Here is an 11,396-nt window from a genome sequence, read left to right on the forward strand (position 1 = left end):
GACAGCCGTGAGGTGAGAGGGAGTCCAGCTGTCTCCCAGGGCTGCAAGTGGGCGAGGCCGCTCCACACATGCATGACCCCCCGCCCCGCCCATCGCCCACTTTATTCTAGGCTCCGTCTTGGCGTCGCCAAGGGCAACTGTCATCCCTAAATCCCCTCCGCTGTGGTGTGAGGGAGGCCAGGTCTGGTGACCAGAGGGTAAACATCACCCATTGGTCCAACCACAACAAATCTGGCCAGTTGGGCTTGCGACAGTGGTGAGAGGTGGGCAGGTTAGAGAGATACAGGAGATGGTGGTGGGCAGAACCTCTGAAGATACCCGATATTGGTATCGGTACACCAATACTGATGTCGCCATTTTCTGACAGATGGTCGTCACCAACTCATTATTTTATTGGGGTGAGATTCGACGCCTTTCTCCTGAAACACAAAAAAAATAACGTCAATCTTTCCACTTTCCATTGATTTCGATGCGTTGTCCTCAAAAGTAACATTCAGTCTAGCAAGACGTGTGCTCGACGTTAATTATGGATTTTTAAGGCCGATTAAAAGTCCCAGTCACACCGAGCCAGCCGTGTTTCAAGGTTTCTATTATTCGGCGAGCCTGTGAGATGGCGAAAGATAGCACGTGAAGCTCCCGAGATAAACATGGGCTGAGATGTTGGGCTGGATAAGCGCTTATCTCAGCTTTCACATGCCTTTCAGCTTTGTCCTTCTTTTACCCTCGTTCCGCTCCCTCTATCTCCGCCTTTCTATCATTTTCCATCTCTCGCAAGTAATCTGTTTTCCCCCCACATTCCTTGTCCCCGTGTCGCCTTTCAATTTAACATGCTCATCCTGCTATCTGATCATATCCCGCCGCCTTCTCCGACCTTCTTGCTATGCAATATATAGACTTTAAAGTTGTTGTTTTGTTTTTTCCCCATAGTCGGCCGCATCTCCTTAATGTGCCAGTAAAACGTAACCATGACTCTCGCTCTCACCTGGATGAATTATAAGGAGCATTAAGAGCATTCTCCGCACGTACCAACGATGATAAATACTGTACGGCAAATTGAGTAGTAAAATAGAGTGGGACGGGATAAGTTATATATTAGTGCGTGTGCATCGTGGCGCAGATTAGGAGGTGCGAGACAACAGATGGGTATGTCAAAAAAAAAAAAAAAAAGCCCCAAGCTTCTAACATCAATCACTGATCCCGGATTGAGATTGATGTGAAGGAGCTAACACGTTTCAATAGCGCGGCTAAAAATTGCTTTCAATCGGACAACTTGTCGCAAGCAATTAAGAGCAACTTAAATGACAATTACGGAGGAGGAAAAAAAATAACTGCTGATTGATAAAAAGATCTCCATCCAGAATTTCTTTTTTCTTTTTGGGATGCTCATTGCTCACCTCCTCCTGAATCATTTCATCGCTCTATTTCTTGCTGTGTCAGTCCCGACCGTGTGTGTGCGTGTATGCACGTGACAGATGAACATGGACGAGCTTGATGACAATGACAGGACTTGATGAGTAGATATAGCTGGCTGCTGATGCTTTGACCATATGGACGAGTATTGTCGTGCCCCCCCCCCCCCTTCCCCGCCACAGATGGTGCCCGCGGCAACACAACACAACAAAACCTCAGCTATTGTTTTACCACGAGCAGTCATAATAAGGAGAAGGAGGGGCAAATAATTACTTGTGCAGCCAGCAAAATGTGTCCTTCTTCAGAGCTGGTGTCCAGAAGGGCAGATTCCTGAGAGAAAGAGGCCAGAACGCTTGTTGGTAATTGACTGATATGCTAATGAACACCTAATTATAGCCAGCGCACGAGCGCGGAGGTCCGCCTCGGCAGTCGGCGCCCCGTGACCCGCTTTGTGACAAACTGTCACTTCATCTTGCCGCATCACTCCACAGCCTATCAAATGTGACCCCAAAAATAGGCAAGTACAAATATACACACGTTGAAAGATTTGACATATGTGCACGTACAAATGGACTGGACTGGATAAGCGCACACTTGCAGGCGCACACACATTTGCATGTGTGTGTGTGTGTGTGTGTGAGAGAGATGTAATGAGTATTGACTGGGGTGTAATAATAAACATCAAGTCGTGGCAGCGCCTTGAAAGGAGAAAGTACAGTTTCCAGTCACGTATCATTAAAATGAGACTTTCTTTGGAAAAAAAATCAAATTACAGTTGGGAATCACAATTACAGGTTGTAACGTTCGGCGGCTGCACCAAAGGAAAAAAAAAAAAAAAAGACGGTGTCACTTCCGCGGCTTATTCATTGAAATTGCTTGCCTGTGTATTCACGATCTTGTTTTACTTGTAACTGTGCTTTGAATAGTTTTCCAAATGACTCTGCGGGGCTGCCAAATTACATGGGCCTTTGACTGAAAGCAATTTGAAAAGAGTCCCAAACATGCGCCACTTGACAAGTAAAAATGGCCAACAGCGTCCTTATTTGCTCAAAAGGAATTGTTCTTTTACACACTCGGGGCTCGGCGGTGTTTTGTTTCCAAATGTTATCATGACATTCAAGTCGGCGGATTTATTTCAGATTATTTCAAACAATCATCCAAGAATGAGCACAATGGATGTTCCCTATCGATTATCGTCGGCGGGCAGTTCTGGGTCAGACTTGGGCAGACCAGATGGCCTTGATCCAACAGGTGGTCTCTTATCTGGGCTGGGGGGGTCTGACATCTGCTAACCAAGGCAAGCCCCTCACTCAAGATGGCGCAAGCGTCGTCCTTTCCTACCTACGAATGTCGATCGCGTCGTTTCCACGGCTCGGGCTTCGAACAATGACAAGTGGTCCGCATCCTTTTTCATCAGATTGTTGTGGCCATTATTGCACTTGTTTCATATAAGAGACTTGATTCATGGATGAGTTGAGCCTGAAATTGCGGCGACCAATTTCAATTACCGTTTTTTTCCATGTATAATGCGCAAAATTTAACTGATTTATTGTCCTAAAATTTGGGGTGCGCATTATACATGGTTACAAAAAAATATATATATTTTTTTTAATCCGGATATGATACGGAGGCCGCCATTACAGATGCGCTTTCTTCTCTGCTGTTCACTTCGAACATGCTCCATACGAATACAATGCTCTCGTATCAGACGCTTGCTCGATCATCTGCTCGTTTGCTGTCACAATGTACCCTACACAAATCCGAAACATTTCTTCGCCATCGAGTTTGCTAGCGCATGCGTAGTGATACTGACCGGCAGAATAACATCCGGTTGTTCCCAAAGATGATCTTTTTTCTGAAATCATTTTACGTTTACCGACTTAAGTAGGAGTCAAAATTTGGGTGCGTATTATACATGGGTCCAGGCTTTTTTCCAGCATCAACATGCCATTTTTGGGTGCGTATTATACATGGGGGCGCATTATACATGGAAAAAAACGGTAAATGTTCATTGTACGGGAGAAATGTTGTTTTTCCGAAAAGGAGGTGAAAAGAACGAATAAGAAGCTTTGACTCTTTTTTTCCTTCTTATTGTGAGTAGCTCGGGTTACATTTCTACGCACCTCCAACTCAGGAACAATCTCTGCAGAAATATTGTGAGGAAAAGTGCGTGACACACGCTGACCTCAGCGTGAAAGTTCAGCCCAACTTGCTGCTAAAATTGAATTATTCATCAGACGTCAACGGCGTTCTTGTCTAGCTTTTAATTGACAGGTGTCGAGGTGAGTCCATATGGCACACATGCGTGGATACACGTATTCGACAAAGACACACACCGGTGCACACACGGCAAGGGAGGGACGTGCTCTGGGTTCACAACAGATGATGTACGTGTGTGTGTGTGTGTGTGTGTGGTGGAGGAGAGGTCTCGTTAGCACTACAAGTGTATGGCTAAATTAGTCTCCTCTATCCCCCATCACCTGCTCTCAGACACTGCAGCTGTCACCCAGCTATCTGGCTCTGGATTTATTTATGAGAGGTTTAAAATTGCATTCCGTACAGTATAGCCATAGTGTATCTTTGCCCCCCACTGCAGTGTGACACTCGTCTTTATTTGGAAAATAAAGCAACTGTTAGTATCGTGTACACTATTGTTGTTGGTAAAGCCGATCTCTTTTGATTGCGAGTTTACTGTGTACGCAAATCTGATGATAATAATAATAATAATAATACAATTTATTTGCCACCCCTTTCATGTGACACAAGGTGCTGCTTGGACAAATTTATCAAGTCCACAGAAATCCGCAATAGCTTATTGTTTGTATGTATATTAGTGGTTTATTTATTTATTTATTTATTTATTTATTTACTTATTTATTTATTTATTTATTTATTTATTTATTTATTTATTCATTCATTCATTCATTCATTCATTCATTCATTCATTCATTCATTTATCTATCTATCATGTTGATCAAATAATAGCTTTTTATTTATTTATTTATTTATTTATTTATTTATTTATTTATTTATTTATTTATTTATTTATTTAATAACCTTTTGCAACCTGAACAGCTTTTCATAAGATAAATAAATAGTTATACTAGGTTACAAAATTTCGGGTGAGTGACAGACCTTGCAACCCACCTTTGAGGAACAAACTGAGCAGAATGAACGTGGACAATAGTTTAAATAAGTAAGAAAGGGTGAAAGGTCACAAGGGTTACGACCCCTATAGTTGTGTCAGTATGTTGTCACCAGTTTAGAACCTTTTAATGACACTCGAGTCATCTGTGTCTGCCACTTGGTGGCATATGGTCCCGTTTCAGCCCAATAGACCTCATTTGTTTTTATTTCTGCGTCTTTATTTCAGCCCCTCTACACTAATTGGCACGCCACCCTCTCCGTACTGCTCCAATAAACAAACAAAGATGTATCGAACGGACAATAGCAAAGCGTTTCATTTCTAATTTCACAGTCCTTTGGAAGAGGGGACGACACCCGGCGACACGCTGCTCTTTTCTGGCCCTCCGCTTTTTAAAGAGCGTGTAATTACATCTGCAAGCTTGGTGTCATGGCTCCCATTTTCAATTTAATGTATAGATGTAATAATGCGCTGTGGCCGGAAGAAAACATCCATCTGGAGCTGCCTTTTTACATGCTGCTCATAACTATCGTCAATCATTCAATTTGCAGCCATATAGCACGCACGCATGCACGTGTTGTGGGCGCTGACCGCACTTTCAATGCAAGCCTAATGGATTGATTGGCTGATAACAGCGGGCCGTGAGTAAGTACTTTTCCTACTCGCTCGTCCGACCGACCCACCCACCGCAGCCGTGCCGTAAAGAGATGAGATCAATAGGAAGCACCGGCAAAGCAGATTGAAGCTTGGCTTCATTCAAATACTCCTAGCAAATAAAAACCCTTTAATCCTCCTCTTTGGCTGCTATTCAGGTTCGTTTAGAACAACTAATCCTGTCGTGAGCCTCCCGCCGAGGGATCAAACATTGTTGTCGAATAATAACGGCGACAACAATGTGTACGTTTTTAGCGCTTTTTGGATGATAAACACTTCCGAGTCGTAACGACCCGACGCTTGTGTCGAGAGTTTTTGAACTATCGATATCCTCTATCTTGCCAACTGAAGTTCAAGTTTTGCTTCTATGTCTGGATTTGAGTCCTCGTAGGTGATGATGCTGTTTGACTTCTTCCAGTCCACGTTTCTCCTTTTTTGACTCCCCTTGCCTTCCTTGATTGTTCTCTACATCTGCCGGCCATTGTCCAGCAGCGCCGATTAGATGGCTGTGTGTGATGCTCGGGTGGGCCCGGGCACCTGTCTGAAACATCCTTTGACGGGCTGTAACGGAAGCCCTGCTCTGCTAAAAATAGCCGGACACACACAGGTCAACTCGGGCTAATGATCGCTTTTGCAGGTCAGCCTCCGAGTGATCACTGTTAAGAAGTGACATGTGTCCTGCAAAAGTCAGCGAAGATCCAAAATCCGGTCGCTCTTTGTTAACTCTTTGAATGGCAACGACGAGAATATTGACATTGATGACGCAGGATCCCGTGGACGAGTATTCTCGTCCACTTGTTTTTATTATATTCATGTTGACATGCACTCAGTTGCTACAACAATAATACAAATTGAGCTTTGTTTGAAATGTGTTTTTTTTATTTGACATACATCCATATAACTAACTGTTGGCAATAGTGTTGAGGTGCATAAATAACCACATAACCACATAACATAAACACATTTTAGTATGTCTCCTTGGTTACAATTGTTGTAAAGTGCCATACCGCCAGTTTGGTTTATTTAATCATTTATTATTGTTATTTATTTGATTTATCGAGACTCATACTTCCCTATGCTCACATTCATCGATTCATGCTTGCGTACATTCGGCAGAATTGCTTACCGTTTTTTTCCATGTATAATGCGCCCCCATGTATAATACGCACCCTAAAAATGGCATGTTGATGCTGTTTTTTTTTTTGTACCCATGTATAATGCGCACCCCAGATTTTAGGACAATAAATTAGTTAAATTTTGCGCATTATACATGGAAAAAAACGGTATTCCATGGATTCATACCGTGCCGCAAACAGCAATTGTTAAAATATTTACTTCAACCCACAATCATACAGGGAAAAAAATCCTTCAATGAGAAATCGAATGCAAATCGACAACGACGTCAACAAATATATTTTGTTTGTACAAATGATAGACAATTGCATTTTCCGCGTGTCAATCGTTAATCCTCCAAAGAAATGACAACAAAGAGGGAAAAAAAAAACATTTGCATATGTCAACATCCATCATCTGCTTACAGTGTAAGCCTTACACGGATAAAAGCAGAGGTAAATATTCCGCTCTCGCACAAAAAGACACTGTTAATCTGCCCGCAAACTTCACGCTTTAAAAGAACCGCAGCTAATTAACAGCACACCAGTACAGGAATATATTGTAATATTGATCTCCTTCTGTCCCTGGAGCATTGTCTGCAAAATGTGCCAGTGCGTGTGTGCAGGCAAGAGTATGATTATGAATATTTTAAGAGCACATTTAACATGGCGAAGCCGGAGCAGGCTCGCTGAAGGATTTGTGCCTACTCTTCAGCTAATGACCTCAGGCGCTTCCAGCAAAGCTTCTTCATATTTTAAAGAAAGTCGATAAAGCCGCAGCCCAGTCAGCAGCATTAAGATTCATACAGACGCCACGGGGGGGGGGGGGGGGGGGGGTTGGGGGGACTCTGGCAAAAAAAAAAAAAAAAAATTAATAACACGCGTGTCTAACAATCCGTCCCGCGATTTAGCGGAGTAACCGAGATCTCGGCCTCAAATGCAAAGTAGTAATGAACACATGGATGAGATCAATTCTGCACACGCCTCACTCTTACCTCTCAAATCTATGTACAAACACACTTTGCAGTTCCTTCGGGCCTCTCCGTGCGCACACAAACACGTGTGCCGCAAAGCGAAGCACACAAATACTTCAGCGGTACACAAACTCATGCGCCTTACACATTCATCTTTCCTCTCCGAACAAAAGCCAAATTGGAGTTGATGTTTGGTTTTCTCATGCAGATGTGATGAAGGCTCTTAATGCAAGGTCAACCCTGGTGCAGAATCCACCCAAACAATTCACACATGCAAAAATAAGAGTGGGTGGCGACAAACCGTATGAAATGTATTCACATGCTTTTGAATGCACCTCAGGTGGCATCTGTCCTTTTCACAATGACTGTTTGTAAAAAAAGAAATAATCATGATCAGATTTGTTGAAGTCCATTTAAAATGTAGCAATGTATTTGCCGGGGGAGGTTTTTTGGATGGTAGCTGGGTGAGTCGGTGTCACTTAGTGAGGAGACAATCGTAGAGCGGTAAGCGCAGTCGTCCCTGAAAGGCGAGACAGCATATGGCGTTGTCTCCAAGAGAACAACGCGGCACCCAAGCCGCCTGGCAGCAGTGGTGGGAGCACACGTGTGTGTGTGTGTGTGTGTGCGTGTGTGTGTTTGTGTGTGTGCGTCCATGCGTGCATCCATGTTGAGTCAACATACAAACAAGCAACTCAAGTCAAATATTAAGAGTACCGTATTTTCCGGACTATAAGGCGCACCGGACTATAAGGCGCACCTTCAATGAATGGCCCATTTTAAAATGTTGTCCTTATATAAGGCGCACCGGACTATAATGCGCATCATTAATGCATCATGTCAGATTTTTAATCCAAATCATTCTCCATTTTGTCTTTTTTATTTCAACTTCAGACGCAAAAAATGACTTTATAATCATAAAATAATGATCCATAGTTCATAGTCTTCAGCGGGCCACTTATGATTGATTTCATGACACAATGATTTGGGCCAGTTTCAATTCAGGAATTTGGTCCATATATAAGGCTCACCGGACTATAAGGCGCACTGTTGGTTTTTGAGAAATTTGTAGGTTTTTAGGTGCGCCTTATAGTCCGGAAAATACGGTATTAAGAAACGACGTCATCCAAGCGTGTGCATTTTTGACTTTTCTTTGCCGTGATATGCACAAAGGCAAGCGATCTGGACTCAAAGAGCAAAAAGTCCCGAGCCATCATCTGCCTGGCAGAATAGTTTCCATTTCCCCGTGTGGGAGTTAAAAGGGAACGGAGAGAATCAATAAAGCTTTAATGGAAAGCCATCAGGAAATTCAGAAGCTCATTACAAGCAGAAAGCCAGGAAGCTCCACAGCATTTATTGAGGGCGAGTTACCTTAAGTTGAATCAACTTTATTCCGTCCATTTGACCACACACTGCGGGGCCCCTGTTATTCGCACACCAAGTAAATTCCAATAACACGTTGCGGGCAAATCATGGGAAGTTACAATCTGAGATTTGATTGGAAACTGAATGAAAAATGGGGGGGGGGGGGGTACATATCTGCTACGCAAGCTGTTGAAAAGCAAAATCCAAGGCCAACCCAAACAATTCAACATATCGCCACTCTCTCTCTCTCTCTCTGAAAGGCCACAATGAGAGGCTTGTTTAAGCAGCTCATCGGCAGCCTGGTAGCCCATATGTGCCTCACACGCCAGCGTCCCAAGTGGCTTCCAGCTCTGTGCAGTGATACCATCTCATCTGCCAACACGGACCTTTTGGAAAAGCCTCAATTCCTCTGGTTTCTCTCCTCCTGGCTGATGTTACCATTGTGCCAAATAAAGTGATGGTGGAGCATTTGGGAAAAAAATACAAGGCAAGATAGAAGATAAATAATTAAAAAGATCTTTTTTTGTCAAGGTGTGAATCTTCCCGGCCAGTTCTGACTTATGTGGTGAGAAGCAGACAGATATCCACGTGGGCTCGGTGCAGATCCAGTCATATGCTCGTCTGCAGGTCCCGCATGGCGACGTTCCGCTCATCCCCCTGCTACCGCACATATGTTCGGGACAGTTGGACGCGGCCGATGGCGAAAATGGGTCAGGCGGACGCAGATGGAGAAAAAAATCTCCCATCGGGTTGTATTCGCATAACTTACACATTCTCGAAAAAAAGTCAGATGGGAAAAAAAATATTCAATATGAATCAAGCAGTAGCTCACAAGTTGTTTTTTTTTCACATTTGGTAAAATCTTCCTTAAGACTGCTATTACTCAGACCTCACAGGAGGTTTGCCCTTTGACCTTTGAAAATGTAAAGAAGCTACATAAGTGCAGAGGGCCAAGGTTTGTAAAATGACATCTTCGGCTCAAGCATTTAGACGTCGGCCTTGAACGTCACATCTCAGAAATAGCCAAACGCATTTCTGAAAAGACCAACAAGAGGATATACAAAATGCAGCTGGACGTTCAATCAACACAAGCATAAAAGAGAGGTCACGGAAAAGCTTACATCACACTAACACCCTCCCGTCGCCTTTTCAAGTCATCGCAAACGACGTGTTTCGTCTTTTGTGAACGGAGGCCGTCTTGACACAAAGCGAGGCCGCTTTTTCCAAGCGTCCTTGCACCGTCAAATCTTTCATAAGAAAACTCAAAGTACTTCATTGTGGAGTTGAGATCTTTTCTAATCTGATCATTAACTCCAATATGTTTTTTTTCTTGCACAACACAACAGGTAAGCCAAAAATGTTTTCTCAGTAGCACCTCACATGACCCCATCACATGATTTCATTCATGCCTGCATGCTCCGAGTGGCACTCGTATGTCAACAATCTGAATCTCTTGGATGAAAGTCAAGTTCGCAGCTGCCACATTGGAATAATTCATCGCCGTCTTTTTTTTTTTTTCTTTTTACCCGGAGGAGCCACAGGTAGTTGATGAAGTGGCAGTGCCAAGACTCCCAACTGGCAAAGACGAAGCGCAGCTGCCGGGAGTCAGCACGGCCAGATGCCGTCGCTGATGTACCATGTGTTCCGAGCAGGGCAACAGTGTGTTTGTGCGCGAGCGAGCCGTCTGCGAGGGAAAAGTGCGAGACGCTTGCCAAGACATTCTCGCGCTGATGCCAACCCGACACATGCTCGGGTAGTCCCCGTGGTTGGCGCAACCGTATCAGCCTCTCTCCTGAATCTGTAGGGGGTCCTTTCTTCCTCAGATGCGGCACCCTTTGCCAAGATGGATCCTGGCACCCGTTCGCCGCCGTGCCGCCCGGCGGCGGCGAGATCGTTTCAGGTGGCGGTCTTTGGCCAATAATGTCTTGGCAGCGGGCCATTGCAGCTTTGCCATCGTGTCACTGTAACCTTTATCGCCAATCCTTACACGGCTACGCTATATCAATATATGTACATCTAATCTCGTACCGCGCCAACACGTCCTCCCGCGGTTCGAACGAGCCTCTCGACGGCTGCGATTCCTGCGCCCGCGAGCAAAAAACATGGCTGACTTCCAGGAAACGAATCCCCAAACGTTGGTCGTTTGTTCAAAGGAGGCAACATCCAGTCGTTCTCAGTTTGTATCCACGCAAAATTCATCACCGGAGAAAAACCGGAGAGGGAAAATCACAACAGATGAAGCGTTGACAACGAAACAACGTTATTATCGTAGGGTAGCATCCTCTTGAATAGGAAGGGCTGGTCTTCCTGAGAGCGGAGGGCTTCGCTGATACAAAGACTCCACATTCATTAGGAACATGCCATCATGGTTTGTGGTGTAGGGGGTTTGGGAGGCAAGTGAAAACTTTTTGAACGGGTGCCACGTCTGTACCATTCTGTTATCCGAGGCCCTCGACTGCCAGCTGGCGGCTGAATGTGCCCACTAGCGCACTGATGCCAAGCTAGTTGGCACAGCGACACGTGATGTAAAGCCAAATGTGTCTCTTTGCTGTGGCTACATATATGCAGTGCTCAACCCCCCCACCCCCCTTTCCTTCTGCAACGGCAGCTCTTCAATAATGCGGTTTGATGTTGAGAGAATTAATACGACTTGGTATTTAATTAATCTAAATAACCTTTTGACCTTTTGAGTCTAACTCTAAGAAAAATTTTAAAGCATGTTGGGGGAAAATGAAACAA

The sequence above is a fragment of the Syngnathus typhle genome, linkage group LG4, assembly GCF_033458585.1.
Source record: "Syngnathus typhle isolate RoL2023-S1 ecotype Sweden linkage group LG4, RoL_Styp_1.0, whole genome shotgun sequence".
Lineage (NCBI taxonomy): Eukaryota > Metazoa > Chordata > Actinopteri > Syngnathiformes > Syngnathidae > Syngnathus > Syngnathus typhle.